Source organism: Cherax quadricarinatus, chromosome 48 (genome assembly GCF_038502225.1).
Source record: "Cherax quadricarinatus isolate ZL_2023a chromosome 48, ASM3850222v1, whole genome shotgun sequence".
NCBI classification, from domain to species: Eukaryota; Metazoa; Arthropoda; class Malacostraca; order Decapoda; family Parastacidae; genus Cherax; species Cherax quadricarinatus.
The window spans coordinates 31,933,593-31,958,024 of NC_091339.1; positions in this window are offsets into that span (position 1 = coordinate 31,933,593).

Below are 24,432 nucleotides of genomic sequence, written 5' to 3' on the forward strand. Positions count from 1 at the left end.
AATATAAAACAGGAACGTACACCGGTAAGCTGTCCTAATATACAAGTACAGTTAGAAATAGAAATACAAATAGCTAGAGCTTCATTTAAGGAGGTTATTAATAGAGTATTCAAGAGGTTACTAGTAGAATTACAGTAAATCAACCATTCAAATCATTATGAAGCTCTGTGTAGTCTGCAGTCAATCAAACGGGCTTCTACATGAATAAATTGTCATTTTTATGGAAATTGGTGTCACGCTCCTTGTGCAGATATCCAAGAACTAGCTACAAGCAGTATTAAAACAGGAAAGTGTTTTTGGGTATGCCCAAATGAGATCAATCTGTGGACTAAAATCACATTGGTATTAAAAGAGGACAACATCAAAGGTGATTTCATAGAAAACCTGGAAGCATTCTACAACAGATGGGAAAATAAAAAGTCTGGGCTTGATGGTATCGCCATTGGTGCTGGCCATGTAGTCAGAAACTGTAAGGCTGGAGGTGATGTCCTGGTAGTCAGTAAATGTGGGGCTGATAGTGCTGTCCTGGGAGACAGTAATGGTGAAGCTGAAGGTGCTGTCCTGCGAGACAGTAATGGTGAAGCTGGAGATTTTGCCCAGGTAGTCAGGAAATATACGCAGGAGGGAATGCATATAAATGACCTCATGGGAGACAGGAGCTGTAGTGGGGAAACAAGTGTAGTCAAGGACAAGATAAAACCAATATTGCAAACTAGTAATTACACAGGAAATAGAAAACAAGAAGACTCCACTAGCAACAGTGAGGATATATTACCAAAAACTGTTGAGAGCTCCATTGTCGGTGCTAGTGAGGATAGGAATAAGACAGGTAACATGCACCAACAAGGAATACAGTCACAGAAACCCAAGGCAAACGGAAACCAAGCCTGTGCACATACTATGCACTTGGTATCTGCAGGCATGGGAAATCTGGAAAAACAGATGGGACGTGCAACTATGACCACCCTAGAAAATGCCATGCCCATATGACAACAGGAAAATGCAAACTCCTTCCTGTAAGCTTTTTCACCCTGAAATGTGTACTTCTTCAGTACAGGAAAGACTGTGCTATAACTTAAATTGCCAGGCACACCATCTAAAGGGGACAAAAAGATACAAAACATCCAGGCCATGGAAAAACCTGGGTAGCCACAGCCACTCAAGAGGGAGAGGTTTTTTAGTGCCAGGAAGAAAAAAAAACTGGCAGGAAATGGCAGAAATTGTACACCAAATCCAGTTATTCCTGGAGTGGAACCACAGTCGATGGCCTCCACTCAAAACCAACGGATACAGATACTAATGCCAGAAAAAAAAATCTTCCCCCAGTACCAACAGTACCACCAGTCCAATGACATTCTTCTTTGCAAATATACAGGGTCTAAAGCCAGCAACAAACAACAAAATACCTTTCATCCGTGGACTGCTTGCAGAGGCAAAGGCAATGTTCACGGCTTTCACTGAGACCCACATAAAGGATCACTTGGACAACGAAATATGGATCCCAGGTTACAACCTATACAGATGTGACAGAGTGAACAGACAAAAGGGGGGGGGGGTTGGCCTCTACATTGCAGAGTCACTTGTTTGCACAGAACTGCTTAATGCCTCAAATGATGTAGTGGAAGTTTTAGCAGTAAAGATCGAGAACCATTGTGGTAGTCTACAAGCCTCCGGATGCAACATCCCAGCAATTTCAGGAACAGCTGTTAAAAATTGACCACTGTCTGGAAAATCTTCCAGCTCCTGCACCCAACATCTTGCTCCTGGGGGATTTCAACTTAAGGCACCTAAAATGGAGGAATATAGCAAATAATATTGTTGCAGTAATAACACCAGGAGGCAGCTCTGATGAAAACTCACACTCACACGAGCTTTTAAATCTCTGCATAAAATTCAATTTAAACCAGCAAATAATAGAGCCTACTAGACTGGAGAATACACTAGACCTCATCTTCACTAACAATGATGATCTGATAAGAAACGTCACCATATCAAAAACAATATACTCAGATCACAACATAATTGAGGTTCAGGCATATATACGAGGAGCCCCAGACCGACAAAATGAGATTAGTCACGAGGGAGCATTCACCAAATTCAACTTCAATAACAAAAACATAAAGTGGGACCAAGTAAACCAAGTCCTAACCGATATAAGCTGGGAAGATAGACTAAGCAACGCAGACCCCAACTTATGCCTAGAACAGATTAACTCGGTGGCACTCGATGTATGCACAAGGCTTATTCCTCTAAGAAAAAAGAGGAGTAGATGTAAAATAGAAAGAGAGAGGTGCTCCCTTTACAGGCGACAGAAAAGAATAACAGAGCTCAAAATGCCTAGCCATGCTAGGTGTTCTAGTGGTACACTCTGTAATCATTATTTTACTACATGTAAACCACACAATAACCAAATTTTGTAAACTCATCGTTGGAATCCTTATAGAGAATAAACTTTGAAAAAAAAGAGGCCAATATATCTGAAATGCGTAGGGAGTCACTGGTCAGAGAAATTGCAAGCATCGAACCTAAGCTAAAGCTAGAAATCTATACAGATATTGACGAATGTATTAATAATTTTCTTAAAAAGATCCAATACCTCTATAACAAGCACTGCCCTAAAAAAACTAAACAGATGACAGCTAAGAGACTGAACAGTCCCTGGCTAACACCCAGCATTCTCAAATCCATAAATACAAAACACCAATATGAAAAATAGTACAGAATGGGTCACATAACCAGAGACCAAACAAAACATTACTAGTCAATCCTAACCAGCCTGATAAGAAGGGCAAAAAAATTGTATTATGAGAACACATTATCCAACTTACGAGGTGATATAAAAAATACCTGGAAAACCCTATCAGAAATTCTGGGAACAAAAAAGATATCACGAAATAGCGAAATAAAATTAGCAAAATCAGATGAACCCCAACTCCCACCAACAGAAACAGCAAACAGACTCAATGATTTCTTCTCCACTATAGGACAAAACCTTGCCAATAAAATCCCAAGCTCAGATACCCCACCAAATGACTACCTCACCGGCAACTACCCGAACACACTGTTCCTAGCTCCGACTAACCCATACGAAGTCTCCCTTATTATCAACACACTAAAAAACAAGGCAGGAGATTTAAATACCTTACCACCCTTTATATACAAAAAAGTGTCACAAGTGCTATCACCAATCATTGCAACACTCTTTAACAAATCCATTGAATCCTCCACCTTCCCTACAGTACTCAAAATAGCAAGGGTCACCCCGATCCACAAAGGAGGAGACCAAACAGAGTTGAATAACTATAGGCCAATATCCAACTTACACCCTCTCTCAAAATCTTCGAAAAATTAATTCATAAACGAATCTACTCCTACCTTATCTCCCAAAACATACTCAACCCCTGCCAATTTGGATTCAGGCCTAATAAAAATACTAATGATGCTATTATACACATGCTAGAACATATATACACTGCAATAGAGAAAAAAGAAGTCCCACTGGGGATCTTCATTGACTTACGTAAAGCTTTTGATACAGTCGACCATGACTTGCTCCACGTAAAATTGTCACACTATGGTATTAGAGGGCACTCCCTCAACTACATCAAGTCTTACCTCAGCAACAGAAGCCAATATGTGTACGCAAATGGGGCAAACTCTTCTGCGCAACCAATTACAGTTGGTGTCCCACAGGGAAGTGTCCTTGGCCCTCTTCTCTTTCTCCTATACATAAATGACCTTCCAAATGCTTCGCAATTACTCAAACCCACACTATTTGCAGATGACACTACATACGTCTTCTCTCACCCGAGCCCAGTCACGCTAGCCAATACTGTAAATACCGAATTACAGAAAATATCTTCCTGGATGAGGACTAACAAACTTACACTAAACATTGACAAAACCTACTTCATTCAGTTTGGTAACAGAGCTACAGATGTCCCTCTTAACATAATCATAAACGGATCACCTATCACAAAGCTAACAGAGGGAAAATTCTTAGGAATCCACCTTGATAATAGACTCAAATTTCATACACTTATACAACAAATTTCTAAGAAAATTTCCAAGACTGTAGGCATACTATCGAAGATACGGTACTATGTTCCACAGTCAGCCCTCCTGGCCTTATATCACTCTCTTATTTACCCCTATCTCACCTATGGAATTTGTGCATGGGGCTCAACAACAATTAACCATCTCAGACCACTAATTACCCAACAAAAGGCTGCAGTTAGAATGATAACAAATTCTCACCACAGGCAGCACACTCCACCAATATTCAATACACTAAACCTACTCACCATACAAAACATCCATACTTATTACTGCACCTATTACATACATAGAACACTTAACTCTGATATTAACCCTCCCCTCAAACATCTCCTTGCCAACCTCAACAGAACACATGACCATAACACAAGGCACAGATCACTCTTTGATGTTCCTCGTGTCCATCTCACGCTATGCAAAAACTCAATGCACATAAAAGGCCCTAAAATCTGGAATTCATTACCTGTAAATATAGAAGAAACACTACCTGTTTATAAATTCAAGTATCTTCTCAAAGATCACTTACTCACCCAAAACCAAATAAATACTGAATAACTGAACCTTATAAATTGTATATCTTAAATGTTTCTCACAATTATATCACATAAATGTTGAACCTAAAACCCAATCTAACTTTGTTATTTTTTAAATACACTACCTAACAGAATACTTCATATGACTGAAAGTACAACAATGCAAGCAACCATATGACCTGTCTTTGTAATACTCACTTGTGCTTTATAGTAATCAGTTTACATTAATGTTTTATCACTGATTTCATCATTGCTTAGTTAATCTTAAGTTAATTTTAAGCCAGCCCGTAATGCTATGCATAGTATAAGTGGCTTTGGCATGCTGCTCTTATCTGCATTTTTTGTACCTCTGTATGTGTGCTCAAATTGTTAATAAATAAATAAATAAATAAAAAAAAATCTTATAGTAGTCAGGAATCGCGGGAAGAACTAAAAGCCATAAATGAAATCGAAAGAAACCCAAAGTATTTCTTTTCCTATGCCAAATCAAAGTCGAGAACAACGTCCAGTATTGGGCCCCTACTTAAACAAGATGGGTCCTACACAGATGACAGCAAGGAAATGAGAGTGAAATGGGAGTGATCATGTCGGAGGATCTCACCTTCAAGGACCATAACATTGTATCAATCGCAGCTGCTAGAAAAATGACAGGATGGATAATGAGAACCTTCAAAACTAGGGATGCCAAGCCCATGATGACCCTCTTCAGGTCACTTGTTCTATCTAGGCTGGAATATTGCTGCAGATTAACAGCACCTTTCAAGGCAGGTGAAACTGCTGACCTAGAAAATATACAGAGAACCTTCACGGCGTGCATAACGGAGATAAAACACTTCAATTACTGGAAGTGCTTGAGGTTCCTGAACCTGTATTCCCTGGAACGCAGAAAATCCTAGAGGGACTAGTACCGAACTTGCACATGAAAATCACTCACTAAGAAAGCAAAAGACTTGGCAGACGATGCAACATCCCCCAATGAAAAGCAGGGGTGTCACTAGCACCTTAAGAGACCATATAATAAGTGTCAGGGGCCGGAGACTGTTCAACTGCCTCCCAGCATACATAAGGGGAATTACCAACAGACCCCTGGCAGTCTTCAAGCTGGCACTGGACAAGCACCTATAGTCGGTACCTGACCAGCCTGCCTGTGGCTCGTACGTTGGTTTGCGTGCAGCCAGCAGTAGCAGCCTGGTTGATCAGGCTCTGATCCACCGGGAGGCCTGGTCACAGACCGGTCCGAGGGGGCGTTGACCCCCGGAACTCTCTCCAGGTAAACTCCAGGTAAACACTGTTCGTGAGCAATTTTCTAAACATGATTTAGTTTCAGTTGTTTTACTCTGTCTTCAACATTCAGCATATCCAACTGCTGTAATTCATTCTGGCCTACATGTTCTCTTGGTCCCAGCCCTAGGATGAATTTTACGATTTTGTTCTGGGTGATTTGCAGTCTATCTTTCCGTTTTTTGTCAAGGCAGAGTACAATGAAGAGCAAGCGTAATCCATATGGCATTGTATAAGTGCTAAACATAGGTGAAATTGCTGACCTAGAAAATGTACAGAGAACCTTCACGGCGCGCATAACAGAGATAAAACACCTCAATTACTGGGAGCGCTTGAGGTTCCTAAACCTGTATTCCCTGGAACGCAGGCGGGAGAGATACATGATTATATACACCTGGAAAATCCTAGAGGGACTAGTACCGAACTTGCACACGAAAATCACTCACTACGAAAGCAAAAGACTTGGCAGACAATGCAACATCCCCCCAATGAAAAGCAGGGGTGTCACTAGCATGTTAAGAGACCATACAATAAGTGTCAGGGGCCTGAGACTGTTCAACTGCCTCCCAGCATACATAAGGGGGATTACCAACAGACCCCTGGCAGTCTTCAAGCTGGCACTGGACAAGCACCTAAAGTCGGTTCCTGACCAGCCGGGCTGTGGCTCATACGTTGGTTTGCGTGCAGCCAGCAGTAAAAGCCTGGTTGATTAGGCTCTGATCCACCAGGAGGCCTGGTCACAGACCGGGCCGCGGGGGCGTTGACCCCCGGAACTCTCTCCAGGTAAACTCCAGGGTCTTTCGAGCCTCAGTAGGTAGACACTGTGCTTGTCTGTACAGGAACTTCAGTCTGGCATTCGCTTTCTTTACTACACTGTTCCCTATCAATTCTCCTGACATGCATGGGTCAAAGGGGATTCCCAGATATATTACTGATGAAATCAAAGTGATGGGCTCCCCATTACACTGGACATTAAAATTATTTACTCTTCTCAGTTTATGTTTCGTGCCAAAGAGAATGGCTTCAGTTTTCCCGAGGTGTAATGATAGTTTGTCTACTAACCATTTGCTGCAGGACTCCAGTTCCAGTGTTAAAACATTAGCTATATATTGTGGGTCTTTACCTGACACTAACAGAGCACTGACATCTGCATACTGTATGAGTTTGCACTTGACACTGATAGGCATGTCATTGACATAACATAAGAATAATAAGGGACCCAGAATACTACCTTGGGGAACTCCACATTCTATCGGCAAGGGTTCTGATTCCGTTTTGTTGATTTTGAGAATTTATCTCCTGTTGCTAAGGTAGGATTTAAACCAGTCTACAGAACCAATACCGAGAGCTTTAAGTTTCTTACATAATATATTGTGGTTGACAGTATCGAAGGCCTTTTGCAGGTGTAATGTTACCATACCTATGAGGTTACCCTTTGACATTTCAGTTCTCAAATTGGTGGTTCCAATGTCCGAAACGTGATTAGTGATCTCTCTCTTCATAATAGGAAGTGTTGTAGCTGTTCCCAGTGTAGAATAGGGGAATGTAAGTTGTCGAAACCCCATAATAGGGCGGTGATAATGGCAAATAGTGAGGGACACCCAGGCGGGTATGACGGGACGTGGCATTACAGAATGTTCAGGGGAAAATACCCGTGATTCAATCATCACTCATCGGGCTCAAATCTTAATCGATAGACTTCTAAACTGTAAAATTAATGGGACATTAAGTCGTTTTGTGAATTGTAGTGAAATCAGTGATAATAACATTAACTTTAAGGAATGGTTGAAGTGATAGGAGCCGCTGTGGCCCCCGGTTGGGGGTGTCACTCACTTTCTTCTTTCTTCTGTCTTCTTTCTTGGGCCCTCCGACTGGAGGCTAACATCTTCTCTCTTGCGGCGACTCCCCGGAGGGGAGTGTCATTTCGCTTCTCTTCATCAGCAGGCGTCACTTGATCTTCATCAGCAGGCGTCCACTTGGGCTTCATCAGCTAGGGCCTAAGGTCTTCGGGCGCTTGTTGCCCCATCAAATTGTTGGTTGTGTGGCATGGGCTCTAGGTAAGTTCAGACTTTTACCTAGGAAACAGGTACAGGCTCCATTGGATTTTTTTTTTAAAGCAGTGGAGAAGGGGAGGTAGGGGAGTGAAAGAAGGAAGAGTAGGAGAGTCGAAAGATGGAGAGGTAGTGGTGAATCCTCGTCTGCCTGTGGCGTCATCATCGAGGCTGTGGGTAGGCAGCCAAGATGGGGATGAGAGTTCCCAGGTCTCGGACGGCCAGGTACACCAGCCAGGCTGTGGTGTCTTCTCGGGTCGGGTCCCCAGGAACCATTGGGAAGTGCCTCCGTCGGAGTGGCACCATTGCGGGGCAGTCGAGGAGGTAGTGCACTAATAGCTCGGGGACCATCTGGTTGCAGTGGTAGCAGCACTCCTCTCGCATGCGTTCGATGAGTCTTCTGGCGGTAGGGTAGCCAAGTCGCAGCCGGTGGATCCCTACCTGCAACTTCCTGTCTAGCCTCTGCATGTTCGACGGGGGCTCCACTCGGGTAGCCCTGTCATACCAGATCCGGCTTCGCGATGTGCCCGGCCCTGGTAGCGGGCACCTGGCTGCAGCGGTTGCCCACAGGTCCACCTGCCTGCAGCTGATGGCGATGGTGGTCACTGGATGGGCCTCAAGAGTGGCTGACTTTGCTGCACCATCCGCCGCATCATTCCCAGTTAGGTCGATGTGGCTCGGAATCCAGTTGATTGTTGCTTGCCATCCCTGCTCGTTAAGTGTCTGCAGGTCCTTCCTGATGCCAGTAATTAGCCGGGTGTTGTCCCTGGGCTCCCTGTGCATGAGAGCCTGGATCGCCGCTCTGGAGTCGACGTGAATGACTGGGGGTTGCCGATGATCCAGGGGCACGTGTTGCAGGGCCCTCTGGATGGCATGGAGTTCTGCCTGGAGGATGGTGCAGTGATCCGGGAGTCGCCATCCGGCCGTCTGGGTGGCATGGTGTACCCCGGCACCTGTGCGGCCAGCCTCTGGATCCCGGGAACTGTCGGTGTAATATACGGCGCACCCAGGGTGCTCTGCTGCTGCAATACTCGCTGCAGCGCGTGTTGTGGACAGTGACGCTTGCTAACTGGGAGTTCTTGGAAGTGGACCACAGCTTCTTCTGGTGCCCAGGGCGGGAGTACAGAGTACCCCGCCACAGGCCGGTCACAGCCCTTGTCCACGATGAGCACCATGGGGAGGAGTTTGCTCGCTACATCTACATCGTCCACCTCGGCGCGCCAAGCATGATCCGAGCTGCAGCATTTTGGATGATGTCGAGTCTTCGGAGGTGCATAGGGCGGGCATGGACCAGGGTAAGTGCCCCATAGTCGATAAGAGAGTGCACCGCCTGCATGTAGAACAATCGGAGAATGTCACGGCTGGCCCCCGACCTAGGGCTGGCAAGGGCCCGCATGGCCATGATCTCAGTAGTAGTAACCAGTTACCAGTCTCAGTAGTAACCAGTTACCAGTAACCGTCCGTTGACTCAACGGACGGTTACTGGTAACTGGTTACTACTGAGACTGGTAACTGGTTACTACTACTGAGAATGACCCATTGCAAGGTCCGCTCTCTGACATACTTCGCCTGATTCCGAAAGGAGAGCTGATTGTCAATGTGCACTCCCAGGTACAGGTAGCTGCTGACCCAGCCGAGATTGATGCACGACACCTGCAATCTCCCTTCCAGCATTTTAGCGTGCAAGACCATAGCCTTGGATTTTTCCACCGAGACCTTGAGGCCAAGGTGATGGCATGTGGCGGAGAGGAGGTTAAGGTCGCGTTGGGCTCTATGCATCAAACCGCATCTCTCGGTGATGATTAGGGCAAGATCATCGGCGTAGCTGAGCAGCTGGGTGTCTACAGAGAATGGCAGCTGCACCAGCTCTTGCATCAGGACATTGAAGAGAGCGGGGCTGAGGACCCCTCCCTGCGGGGTGCCATTTTCCAGAGGCCTGAGGGTGGACACCAGTCCCTGGAAGCGCACTCGTGCATGCCTGTCCTGCAGGTATGAAGAGATCCAGGCAAGGAACATGCCCTTCACCCCCCTGTGTGCTAGGAGGTTGAGGATGGCTGGTGCGCTGGCAAGCTCAAAGGCTTTCTCGAGGTCCAGGAAGACTACAATTTTGGGTCTCTTGTTTGACCCAATGCCTGCAAGGAGGGTGGTGATGCTCTCTGCTGTGCCCACTCCTCGTGTGAAGCTGTGTTTATGACGGTGTTCCGGGCGGAGCTTCCACCGTAGTAGCTCAAGAATCATCCTTTCAGCAATCTTGGAAAGACAGCTGGTGAGGGAAATGGGCCTCATGCTTTCTGGGTCCCTGGGCTTGGGGATGGGCAGGATGGTGGCCTCCTTCCCCACACTGGGGAGTTGCCCAGCCCTCAAGGAGCAGTTGATGACCTCCAAGAGTGCGTCATGTCCAGAGGGGCCCGCCCTTGCGATCATGCTGTAGGTGATACCATCCTGGCCGGGGGTGGTGTCCCGAGATGTCCTGAAGGCTGCCTTCAACTCCCGATCGCTTAAGTCAACGTCGGTGTCATCGTGTTAATAGCATGCGGCTCGCAGACTGGCAGTCCTGTCTGGGAGGAGGACAGCCTGAAGGTTCTGCACATCTTGTGGCAGGCGGGCTGTTGCTGCCCTGGAGGTGAAGAGCTCGACCAGGCTCTCCGCTTCACCAGCCGGGTCGTGGTGAGCACACGCATTTCCCCTGTGTTTTCCGGTAGCTATACCTATGAAGATTGAGACACTTATGCAGCATATGGAAATCTTTATTCAGGAAACGTTTCGCCACACAGTGGCTTCATCAGTCCAATACAAAGAGGAAGGCGTAAGGAGAGGAGGAGAATGAGGTAATCAGTCCCTCAACCTGGAGTCGATGTGTTCAGTCCATCAATCTTGTAGAATGTACAGCATAGGGCCGTAGACGTGGCTTATATACTGTAGTGAGGTGACGTGAAGCAGATGGAGGCGGGGTCATAGTGGTACCATCCACTAGTCGAAGTAGGTCTTCGTCCAAAGGTTGAACAAGTGTTGAAGAATTCTTTGTAACAAGATCCCATGATGCTGCAGTGTCCGACAGTTGTGATGAATGGTTTGAAAAACCGACAAGTTGAAGATTGAGACACTTATGCAGCATATGGAAATCTTTATTCAGGAAACGTTTCGCCACACAGTGACTTCATCAGTCCAATACAAAGAGGAAGGCGTAAGGAGAGGAGGAGAATGAGGTAATCAGTCCCTCAACCTGGAGTCGATGTGTTCAGTCCATCAATCTTGTAGAATGTACAGCATAGGGCCGTAGACGTGGCTTATATACTGTAGTGAGGTGACGTGAAGCAGATGGAGGCGGGGTCATAGTGGTACCATCCACTAGTCGAAGTAGGTCTTCGTCCAAAGGTTGAACAAGTGTTGAAGAATTCTTTGTAACAAGATCCCATGATGCTGCAGTGTCCGACAGTTGTGATGAATGGTTTGAAAAACCCCGCCTCCATCTGCTTCACGTCACCTCACTACAGTATATAAGCCACGTCTACGGCCCTATGCTGTACATTCTACAAGATTGATGGACTGAACACATCGACTCCAGGTTGAGGGACTGATTACCTCATTCTCCTCCTCTCCTTACGCCTTCCTCTTTGTATTGGACTGATGAAGCCACTGTGTGGCGAAACGTTTCCTGAATAAAGATTTCCATATGCTGCATAAGTGTCTCAATCTTCAACTTGTCGGTTTTTCAAACCATTCATCACAACTGTCGGACACTGCAGCATCATGGGATCTTGTTACAAAGAATTCTTCAACACTTGTTCAACCTTTGGACGAAGACCTACTTCGACTAGTGGATGGTACCACTATGACCCCGCCTCCATCTGCTTCACGTCACCTCACTACAGTATATAAGCCACGTCTACGGCCCTATGCTGTACATTCTACAAGATTGATGGACTGAACACATCGACTCCAGGTTGAGGGACTGATTACCTCATTCTCCTCCTCTCCTTACGCCTTTCTCTTTGTATTGGACTGATGAAGCCACTGTGTGGCGAAACGTTTCCTGAATAAAGATTTCCATATGCTGCATAAGTGTCTCAATCTTCAACTTGTCGGTTTTTCAAACCATTCATCACAGCTATACCTATTTTCGCCCAGTTCTCAGACAGGGTAGTGGCATGGTCGAAGGAGGCACACCATTCGAACCACTTTGCCAGGAGGACTCTGTGGGAGATGTGGCGAGTGTGCTGCACCACCTCTCTCAGCAGCTGAAGGGTGTCAGCAGTAGGGTTGCGTCTGTGGAGCCTATGGGCACAGTTGACACGGTGGTTCTGCTCCTTGACTGTCTCGTCGTAGAACCACCAGTCCCGCTTGATGGTGCCTCCAGCCTTGGTAAGCGGTATGGCCACCTCGGCCACTTGAGTGAAGGCCGCTTGGAGGTTCTGGGCAGCCACATCAGGGTTGTCAGAGAGGGAGGTTGTCTCCCACCATTGCTGTATGACATCCTGGAAGCACTACCAGTCAGCCTTCTTGAAGTTCCACTGCGGAGGTGGTGTATACGGGGTGTTCTGAGTGAGCGCCAGCGTCATGACGATTGCAAAGTGGTTACTGGTGAGAAGTGGATGAAGTTCACACCTCACCCCAGGCTGCAGTCTCCGAGAGAGGAGAGTGACATCCAGTCGGTTGCCGCCGTGGTGCGTCGGCTCCCCATTGTTGAGGAGGACAATCTCGGGAACATCCTCGAGCACCGCCGCCAAGTGCCTGCCCGTCTCGTTGGTATGGGAGACAGAGCAGAGAAGCTCATGATGGGCGTTGATGTCCCCCGCCACGAGCACTCCCTCGACGCGAGATATGGACAGGGCCGCAACCTCCAAGAGGTCGAGGGTAAACCGTGGGCTCTGGTACACATTGTAAATAGTCACTAGTCCAGTTGGTAGTTGCAGAGTGGCGGTGAAGGGGTCACTGACCCCTTCACAGCAGTTGATGGGGTCAGTGACAATTGAGTGGGGGGATGCAATTCTGTACATAGATTGCGGTGCCCCTGGCAGGGGGCCCACTCCGCTGCAGGTATGCTGAGAACCCAGCGATGCAAGGCTATGGGGCAGGTGGGGGTTTGACAAGGGTTTCTTGGAACAGAAACACGTCTACCTCATCCTGGACTGCCGCCTGGATAGCTAGGTGGAGTTTCTGCCTCAGACCACAGATGTTCCACTGGAGGATTTTTCAGGGACTGTCGGGCGACCCATCGGACTCCATCTCCTCCTGTCAGTCCATGGACCTCCGGAATATCCGTGTGTGTTCTACCAATTCCTCGGGCGTGAAGACCTGGGTGAAGTGAGCCTGAAGGGATTCTGAGGCCCCCATCTCCAGGAGAACCAGGCTGAACATGGTAGTCAGGAGATCCTTGCAGAAGTTCCTGTCCTTCATTGATGGGAGTTGCACGAAGAGCACCTATATCATAAGCTTGATTACGGTGACAATGTGAGCAGTCTTGGTGCCCCCCCTCTGGGGGGACAGGGTTTCCTTGGCTGTGGCCTGGGGTTGCTGACCCCCTCCTGCAATCGTTGCAGCTGCTGTCCCGCAGGTCACGCAGGTCTCAGCGGCTCTCTGTGCCCTCTGACTGGGTGCTGTGGCCTGCTTCCTGCTGCATTCAGGGGGGACTGACTCTGCCGAGAAGGCCTTTGCTGGTGTCGTGTCTGGTGCTGTGTAGCTGCAGCTCCTTGAGCGGCGTCCCTGAGCTGGGCCTATTGTGTTCCTTTGTTCTGCATTTGCTGAGGCTTCAAGACTTGCCCTTGCCGTTGTTCCCCTTGCCTCAATGTTGGCAGTGCAGCCGGTCTTCTCTGGTGATCCCCCAGTGCTAGGAATTCTCTGGTGTAGGGTGTGGCCGCTGTCGAGGGAGCTGTGCTGGCTGCCGCCATCGGTCAGTGCTGATAGTTCCATGGGTTGGGGCGTGGAGAGGCCATATTCAGGCCCCGTGGGGCATTGGACGATGTCCCCGCCTGTTGCTGTTGGGCATTTGACGAGCTGTGCTGAGTCGTCGTCGCCGCAGGGGCCCTCCGCTGTCGTACCTGTACCATAACAGGGCAGCCCTGGTTCCATGCTTGGTGCTTCTTGCCATAGTTGGCACACTTGGGTTCGGGGCGTTGGGAGTCGGGGGCAGGTTGCTTGAGCAGTGCAATGCAATCCTTGGAGTCGTGCTGCTTGCTGCAGACTCCACACTTCTTCACATGAAGGCAGGTAGCCACGATATGGTTGAAGCCCTGGCAGTTGTAACTTTGTAGTGGACCCTCTACGAATGGCCAGGTCTTGAACCACCCCCACACCCCTAGTGCAGTGTGGGATGGTAGGGGCTCTCGGTGGTGGATCAACATATTCCGGGTTGGAATCTTGTTGACCACAGTGGTCAACCTCTCTGCTTTGACAATGTTGGGTACATCGAGGAAGCGCTCTGCTGGGATGGGCACAGGGACATGAAGCACAACCCCCTTGTGCATCTTTTCTTGAGCCAGGAGCTCCCTTATCCTCGGGTTCTCTGCAGCCATTGCCTTCAGTCGATCATATGTGTCCTCGTCGCACGGTTTTGCCACGATCTCTGCCCTGAGCGTAATGTCGCAGCTGAGCTTGAGGGAGGGCATAGTCGCCTCCAGGTTCTTCACCACATCGTAGTGGGGGATAATGAACTTGTTGAAGACCACAATTGGTTGCCTTGCAGCACGGTTCTGAGGTCTTGAACGCCCTTGTACCATCTCGTTGTCCTCGGGTGCCTGTGAGGCTTTGTCTGGGTCGGTTGTCCCTGGTGCCATCTTCTGAGGAACAGGGTCCTGGCTCTCTTCCATGGTCCCCATATGTTGGGGGGTGTCCGCCTGCTGGGCTGGGCTTGGGTTGGCCTCGGCTGTCCCCATCATCCCTTGTCCATCTGGGGAGGCAGCTGGCGTCATCTGAGGCGCTTCTGGTGCATCGCCCCCGAAGTGCAGGTTGTCCTTGGGTTTCTTCGCCGGCCCTTCCACTTCCTCCATGTCACCCTAAAAGTCGTCGTCGCATGATGACACGGGCCGTTTGCCTCTCGGTTCCTAGGATGACATGGCTGTACAGCCGCCCCAGCGTGGCTCGTAGCTGTGTGCCACAGTTCCCAAGACCTATTGACCACCCACACTGGGTTCACAGTGGTGCACAAGCCACGATTACGTCACTCACTGGTATTGTACAGTGCACACGTAGGTCACAAACGGTTATTTTCCCAAAGCACTGAGCACAAGCATATGAGTCACACATGCACGAATGGCGAGGATCGTCAGGTGCTGTGCGTAAACTAACACAGCAGCAGACGCCTGGTGCACTAGACCAGTGCATGCACTAGACCAGCACACGCACGAATCACACGAATGCACGAGATACACGACAGATTCGCAATTGTGCTTAAACTAACACAATATGTACACTTAGGGTGTTATTTGTTGCACTATCGCCAAAACGAACGGTGGTGTGGCGTAGGTGCACGCACGAACGCCCACGAATGCACACGAATTAGCGAGGCACGGGTAGCACACGTATTACTGGCGTGGCTGTGCGTAAACTAACACAGAACACGCCACACTCACTGCAGAAATGTCTTGAAGAAAAGCACTTAGTCACCAAAGATCCTGTGCGTAACCATGCGTAAACTAACATAGAACTCACAGGGAACATCCCAGCAATCGTGCGTGCTCTCACGAATGCGTGATCCACGAACGAAGGCGCGAGACCGTGCGTAAACTAACACAGGTCGGCGCGAAAGAGTCACTCTGAACATGGAGCGCAGAAGCCCAGGCTGCTGGCCTGGATCGGGAGCGTGACCTGATTTCACCTGGTTGAGGTCAGGCGAGCGACTGACTCGCCCAGTGTGGCTGGGCCTCCATGCTACACGGGCGTCCGCATCAGGCGACCAATCAGCACTTTCTGTTGCTTCCGCTATCACTGACCTCTTTAATGCCTCCCTTGCATCTGGCTATTTCCCTCCATTCTTTAAATCTGCAACTGCATGTCTCATACCAAAACGTAGAAAAGACTTGACTGACCCCAAGAACTACAGACCTATTAGCCTCCTTGAAATTCTGGGTAAGACCTTTGAACGATGCAATGCTTTTTCACCCTGAAATGTGTACTTCTTCAGTACAGGAAAGACTGTGCTATAACTTAAATTGCCAGGCACACCATCTAAAGGGGACAAAAAGATACAAAACATCCAGGCCATGGGAAAACCTGGGTAGCCAACAGACCCCTGGCAGTCTTCAAGCTGGCACTGGACAAGCACCTAAAGTCAGTTCCTGATCAGCCGGGCTGTGGCTCGTACGTTGGTTTGCGTGCAGCCAGCAGCAACAGCCTGGTTGATCAGGCGCTGATCCACCAGGAGGCCTGGTCACAGACCGGGCCGCGGGGGCGTTGACCCCCGAAACTCTCTCCAGGTAAACTCCAGGTAGCCACAGCCACTCAAGAGGGAGAGGTTTTTTAGTGCCAGGAAGAAAAAAAAACTGGCAGGAAATGGCAGAAATTGTACACCAAATCCAGTTATTCCTGGAGTGGAACCACAGTCGATGGCCTCCACTCAAAACCAACGGATACAGATACTAATGCCAGAAAAAAAAATCTTCCCCCAGTACCAACAGTACCACCAGTCCAATGACATTCTTCTTTGCAAATATACAGGGTCTAAAGCCAGCAACAAACAACAAAATACCTTTCATCCGTGGACTGCTTGCAGAGGCAAAGGCAATGTTCACGGCTTTCACTGAGACCCACATAAAGGATCACTTGGACAACGAAATATGGATCCCAGGTTACAACCTATACAGATGTGACAGAGTGAACAGACAAAAGGGGGGGGGGTTGGCCTCTACATTGCAGAGTCACTTGTTTGCACAGAACTGCTTAATGCCTCAAATGATGTAGTGGAAGTTTTAGCAGTAACGATCGAGAACCATTGTGGTAGTCTACAAGCCTCCGGATGCAACATCCCAGCAATTTCAGGAACAGCTGTTAAAAATTGACCACTGTCTGGAAAATCTTCCAGCTCCTGCACCCAACATCTTGCTCCTGGGGGATTTCAACTTAAGGCACCTAAAATGGAGGAATATAGCAAATAATATTGTTGCAGTAATAACACCAGGAGGCAGCTCTGATGAAAACTCACACTCACACGAGCTTTTAAATCTCTGCATAAAATTCAATTTAAACCAGCAAATAATAGAGCCTATTAGACTGGAGAATACACTAGACCTCATCTTCACTAACAATGATGATCTGATAAGAAACGTCACCATATCAAAAACAATATACTCAGATCACAACATAATTGAGGTTCAGGCATATATACGCGGAGCCCCAGACCGACAAAATGAGATTAGTCACGAGGGAGCATTCACCAAATTCAACTTCAATAACAAAAACATAAAGTGGGACCAAGTAAACCAAGTCCTAACCGATATAAGCTGGGAAGATATACTAAGCAACACAGACCCCAACTTATGCCTAGAACAGATTAACTTGGTAGCACTCGATGTATGCACAAGACTTATTCCTCTAAGAAAAAGGAGGAAAAAGGAGGCGCTCCCTTTACAGGCGACGGAAAAGAATAACAGAGCGGCTAAAAGAGGTCAATCTATCTGAAATGCGTAGGGAGACACTGGTCAGAGAAATAGCAAATATCGAACTTAAGCTAAAGGAATCTTATAGGAGTCAGGAATCGCGGGAAGAACTAAAAGCCATAAATGAAATCGAAAGAAACCCAAAGTATTTCTTCTCCTATGCCAAATCAAAGTCGAGAACAACGTCCAGTATTGGGCCCTTACTTAAACAAGATGGGTCCTACACAGATGACAGCAAGGAAATGAGTGAGCTACTCAAGTCCCAATATGACTCAGTTTTTAGCAAGCCACTAACCAGACTGAGAGTCGAAGATCAAAATTAATTTTTTTATGAGAGAGCCACAGAATTTGGCTAACACAAGCCTATCTGATGTTATCCTGACGCCAAATGACTTCGAACAGGCGATAAATGACATGCCCATGCACTCTGCCCCAGGGCCAGACTCATGGAACTCCGTGTTCATCAAGAACTGCAAGAAGCCCCTATCACGAGCCTTTACCATCCTATGGAGAGGGAGCATGGACACGCGGGTCGTCCCACAGTTACTAAAAACAACAGACATAGCCCCACTCCACAAAGGGGGCAGTAAAGCAACAGCAAAGAACTACAGACAGATAGCACTAACATCGCATATCATAAAAATCTATGAAAGGGTCCTAAGAAGCAAGATCACCACCTATCTAGAAACCCATCAGTTACATAAAGTCCGAGGCAGCCACGGTGAAAAGCTCTGTTCCACAAGGCACAGTACTCGCTCCCATCTTGTTCCTCATCCTCATATCTGACATAGACAAGGATGTCAGCCACAGCACCGTTCAACGATGAGAAATTTCAATTACTCACATATGGTAAACACGAGGAAATTAAATCTTCATCAGAGTATAAAACAAATTCTGGCCACAAAATAGAGCGAAACACCAATGTCAAAGACCTGGGAGTGATCATGTCGGAGGATCTCACCTTCAAGGACCATAACATTGTATCAATCGCATCTGCTAGAAAAATGACAGGATGGATAATGAGAACCTTCAAAACGAGGGATGCCAAGCCCATGATGACACTCTTCAGGTCACTTGTTCTATCTAGGCTGGAATGTTGCTGCACACTAACAGCACCTTTCAAGGCAAGTGAAATTGCTGACCTAGAAAATGTACAGAGAACCTTCACGGCACGCATAACGGAGATAAAACACCTCAATTACTGGGAGCACTTGAGGTTCCTGAACCTGTATTCCCTGGAACGCAGGCGGGAGAGATACATGATTATATACACCTGGAAAATCCTAGAGGGACTAGTACCGAACTTGCACACGAAAATCACTCACTACGAAAGCAATAGACTTGGCAGACGGTGCAACATCCCCCCAATGAAAAGCAGGGGTGTCTCTAGCATGTTAAGAGACCATACAGTAAGTGTCAGGGGCCTGAGACTGTTCAACTGCCTCCCAGCATACATAAGGGGGATTACCAACAGACCCCTGGCAGTCTTCAAGCTGGCTCTGGACAAGCACCTAAAGTCGGTTCCTGATCAGCCGGGCTGTGGCTCGTACGTTGGTTTGCGTGCAGCCAGCAGTAACAGCCTGGTTGATCAGGCTCTGATCCACCAGGAGGCCTGGTCACAGACAGGGCCGCGGGGGCGTTGACCCCCGGAACTCTCTCCAGGTAAACTCCAGGACTCACCTAGAGACAAATAACTTGCTTACTGAAAAACAATTCGGTTTCCGACAACAACGTTCTACCCAAGACGTTTTGAATATAATCCTGAACTATGTACGTATCAATAAGGCCCAGAACTGTACCTCCACCCTCGTCGCCAAATATGTAGAGAAAGCTTTTGACACTGTTTGGCATGAAGGATTAAAATACAAACTTTGCACGTCCTTTGAATTAACTGTAAATATGATGAAATTATTATGTCACTTTTTAGATGGCCGAACGATGCGTATACGGTTCAGAGATCATTATTCTGACTATTTCACATTAAAAGCAGGTGTACCCCAAGGCTCTGTCCTATCTCCCACCCTATATATACTCTTCACGAATGATTTACCTGAACCTCTTTACCCAAACACACTTACCCTTTCTTACGCAGACGACATCACTCAACTCACAACACATGAAAACATTCGTTTCCTAGCACGCAGAACACAAAGAGAGGTGGACAGTATTACCGCCTGGGAATTATTATGGCGCATTAAAACCAACCCAAATAAGTCAAAGATCACTTACTTCCATAGAAGGCGCGATGTCCCGACTTCTGTCGAACTCAAAACAAGCACCTCCCATATCCCCATCTCACGCTCCTTCTGGTGTTACCCTCGACAACACACTGAACCTAAAATCTCACATTACTGCTAAGACCACACAGGAGGGAATTGCGCTCTCAAGGTTATATAAGCTGAGAGGAGCCAGTCCCAAGACAAAACTACATCTCTACAAAGCACTCGTTCGACCTCTACTCTCTTACTCTCCACTCGCTCTGACGTTAACCGCCAAGACAAACGCACTAAAATTCCAACGCATCCAGAATCGAGCATTACGTTGGGTGTTGGGAGTGAGGTGGGACGAATTTGCCACCAGTGAATCTCTCCTCCTCACGATAAACACACCAGCTTTGAACGTATACTGGAAGACACTCAGTGACAAACAACTTGAAAGACTTGAAGCATATCATGACCACTGGACTACATATTTAGCAGATACTCTCAGACGTCCTTACAATTCAAATTCAAATTCAAATTCAAAGTTTATTCTCTATAAAGATTACAATGTTGAATTTACAGAATTTGGTTATTGTGTGGTTTACATGTAGTTAAATAATGATTACAGAGTGTACCACTAGAACGCCTAGCATGGCTAGGCATTTCGGGCAGACTTAGTTTAATTCTTTATTTTAAAATATTACAAATTATGAGGTAAGTTGGTATTATGGCTAAGTGACTAAATACTATTTTGTGAGTTTAGCAATGTGAATGCTTTTGTTTTGGCACAGTACATAGTTTCAGTATTGGAGTATCACAGGATTCATTATTTTAAGATTGAGATTAATATTTCTGTTTATGGTCAAATGGGTGAGTGAGTGTAAGAGTGAACCACCAGGTGGTATTCGTGTAGTTAGTTGATGGGGTTTATCAGGGAGATAAGATGTTTTCTAATGGTAGTTTTGAAGGTGATGAATGTGTCTGCAGTTCTAGAGTTCTCAGGTAGGGTGTTCCAGATTTTAGGGCCTTTGACATACATTGAATTTTTGTAAAGGTTTAGTCGGACATGGGGAATGTCGTAGAGATGTTTGTGTCTGGTGTTATGCCTGTGGGTTTTGTCACAACTATCAAGAAAGCGTTTTAGGTCAAGGTTGATATTGGAGTTTAAGGTCCTGTAGATGTAGATTGCACAGTAGTAAGTGTGGATGTACTGAACAGGGAGTAAGTTTAGGTCTATGAAGAGTGGGGGGTGTGTTGCCAGGGATGGGATTTAGTGATTATTCTTACTGCAGCTTTTTGTTGGGTTATTATTGACTTTAGGTGTGTTGCTGCAGTTGATCCCCAAGCACAAATAGCATAGGTGAGGTATGGATAAATAAGTGAGTGGTATAGTGTGAGAAGGGCATTTTGCGGCACGTAGTATCGTATCTTGGAGAGGATCCCAACTGTTTTGGATACTTTTTTGGTTATGTGTTGGATATGGGTGCTGAAATTCAGGTTGTTGTCAAGGTATAGGCCTAGGAATTTGCCCTCATTATGTCTGGTAATTAGAGTGTTGTCGATCTTAATGTTAATTTGTGCATCTCTTGCTCTGTAAGTGTTAAGCGTAAGTTTATTGGCTGTCATCCAAGTCGATATTTTGATCAGCTCCTCGTTAACAATGGTGTTGAGGGTGGCAAGATTAGGGTGAGAGATGACATAAGTCGTGTCGTCAGTAAAGAGAATGGGTTTCAGGTGTTGGGATACGTTTGGAAGATCATTGATGTATATGAGGAAGAGCAGGGGACCAAGGACACTTCCCTGCGGAACTCCAGTATCAAGTGGCTGTGTTGTTGATGCTGTGTCTTTAATGGTGACGTACTGATACCTATTAGTAAGGTAAGATTTGAAATAAGCAAGCGCATGGCCTCTTATACCGTAATGGTCAAGTTTGTGGAGTAGGATGTCGTGGTCTACTGTGTCAAAAGCTTTTCTTAGGTCAATAAAAATTCCTAGTGGATATTCCTTATTTTCCAATGCTGTGTAAAGCAGATCTAGCATTTTTATGATTGCATCATTAGCGCTATTATTTTTCCTAAATCCAAATTGGCAGGGGTTGAGTATGTTTTGTGCTGTTATAAATGAATATAGTCTCCTGTGCACGAGTTTCTCAAAGATTTTGGATAGCAATGGTAAGTTTGATATTGGCCTATAGATGTTTAAGTCTGTAGGGTCACAACCTTTATGTATTGGTGTAACCCTTGCCATCTTGAGTAGTTTCGGGAAGGTGCTAGTTTCTAGTGACTTGTTAAAAAGTAATGAAATAGCATGCGAAAGGATATGGGCCGCTCGCTTGTACAGTATTGGTGGGACATTAGACAGATTCCCTGAGTTGCTTTTAAGTGACTTTACAATCTCGGTGACTTCCGAGGGATCAGTTGGTGCAAGATAGAAGGAATTTGGGAAATTCCCATCTAGGTAGTCCCCGGCATGGGCATTAGTATGTGGGATTTTATTGGCGAGATTAGATCCTATGGTTGAGAAGAAGTCGTTTATCTTGTTAGCTGTGTCAGTGGGATGTAGTGGTGTTTCATTAGGTTTAGTTAGGACAATATTCTTGTTTTTTTCAGTTTGTGGGTCCCTAGAATCTGAGAGAGTGTTTTCCAGGTCTTTTTTATATCTCCTCTAGTGTCTGTGAATCTACTGGAGTAGTATAGTTGTTTGGCTTTCTTTATTACTTTGGTGAGAACTGATGAATAGTGTTTAAGAATATCTTTGTGTATTAAGCCCTGTCTATATTGCTTTTCATATTGGTGTTTCTTGTCAATGGATTTCAGAATGGTGCTGGTTAGCCATGGGCAACCAAGCCGTTTGTTTGTGATCTGTTTCGTTTTTATAGGACAATGTTTGTTGTATAGTCTAAGTAATTTGTTAAGAAAAATGTCTGTCCAGTCATCAATACCATTGGCCTTGGAGAATTCTGTAGGCCAGTCAACAATCTCTAGGTCAGTTGTGAACTTCCTTATTGAGACCTCGTCATGGAGTCTAAATGAGACTTTGTTGTATTCAAGTGGTGGTTTATTAATGTTTGTCAGGAGGAAGGTAGGGTAGTGGTCTGTAGTGCTATCTGTGATTATCCCTGATTTAAGGGGGGCTAGTATATTGGTCCATATGTGGTCTATTATGGTTGCACTTGTCTCAGTGAGCCTGGTTGGTTTAGTTATTGTTGGTATGAGAAGTGTGTTGTTCATATTGTTGATGAAATCAGTTACAGGCTGATCATCTAGTAAGCCAAGGTTGATGTTGAAGTCTCCAGCTAAGAGAAGGTGGTGCATATTCATTTGTCTGTTTGTTATTAGTGACTTTAATTTCTCACTGAAATTTGGGATGTTTGTGTGGGGTATCCGGTAAATGGCACCGATTGTTATAGGCGTCTTAAGGTTTTTTACAGTAAAATTAGCAAAAGTGTATTCCCCGTATTCATCACTAAAGCAAGTGGTGCTAATACAAGATAATTGGTTAGAGTAATAGATTGCAATACCACCCCAACTTGGTTTGGTCTGCAGTTGCAGTTTGGTCTGCACAATGATGTAAATCTCTTTCAAACGTTGTATGACCCGGCACCTCCACCACAATACAAATAAACTACCTGACTTAATTAGCCTAAATATTCAAATAACTTAAAAGTGCCATTGTCATAGAGCTGTGTCTTTGTGTGTTTTGACCTGAAGTGCTTGCGACGTGCGTTTGCGTCGTCTTTTACAGTAACATGTGCCTGAGCCGTGTCCAGTCATTGCAAGTTGATATGCTCACGAGACAGATAATGCTTAATATTATGTTTTCATTGATTAGCAGTTGGGTATAGTCCTGACACTTTTCCTCCTTCTTAAGATTTTTTCCTCTCCACGACTATCTTCTTCATCCTGTCCCCACTTGCCCCTCGCCCCTAGTGGGCCCTTACCTGTGAGTCCTCAGTTCAGTTCAGCTGCTCTCTCTCCATCTGACCTCTGCACACCACGACAGTCTGGCTCAGAATCTCCTCCTGCCTATTCTATTTCTATTTCTATTTGATTCGCCGGTATGGTATCACGGCCCGGGTCTCTTCCATTTTGGTGACCCGGCATTGGCTCCCCGGGTAGGGAAGTGACATTTATCGTTACTTGCACCTGCGTGGCAGGTCTTCAGCAGGAAGGGGGGGGTACCTCACCGGCCCAATGGCCAGATGACGTACCAAACGTTAGTGTGCACTAACAGTGGCTGGTGTGCAGTGCAATGGAGGCCCAAAGTAGGCCCTCACAGCAACTTCAGCGGGGGGGCGGATGACGTGCAAGGACTGGAAGTAAAGTTTCCAAGTCCCTGACAGCTAAGTACACAAGATGTGCTGCCTCATCCTCTCGGGCCTGCCCTACTGGGGTCATTGGGAAGTGTCTACGGCAAAGGGGCATCGTAGCCGGGCAGTCTAACAGGTAGTGCACCAAGGGCTGTGGAACCATTCGGTCACAATGGGCACAGAGCTCCTCTCGTGCCCAATCAACAATCCGCGCAGTGGTGGGATACCCTAAGCGTAGGCGGTGGATATGCACCCTCAGTTCCCTGGACAATGTCCGAATACTTGGAGGGGGCACCCTGTGGGTTGCCCTGACATACCAACAGAGGCTCCGTGAATCCCCAGGGTCAGGGAATGGGCGCCTGGCCGCACCAGCAGCCCACAGCGCAATCTGGCTGAGGCTGATGGAGATCG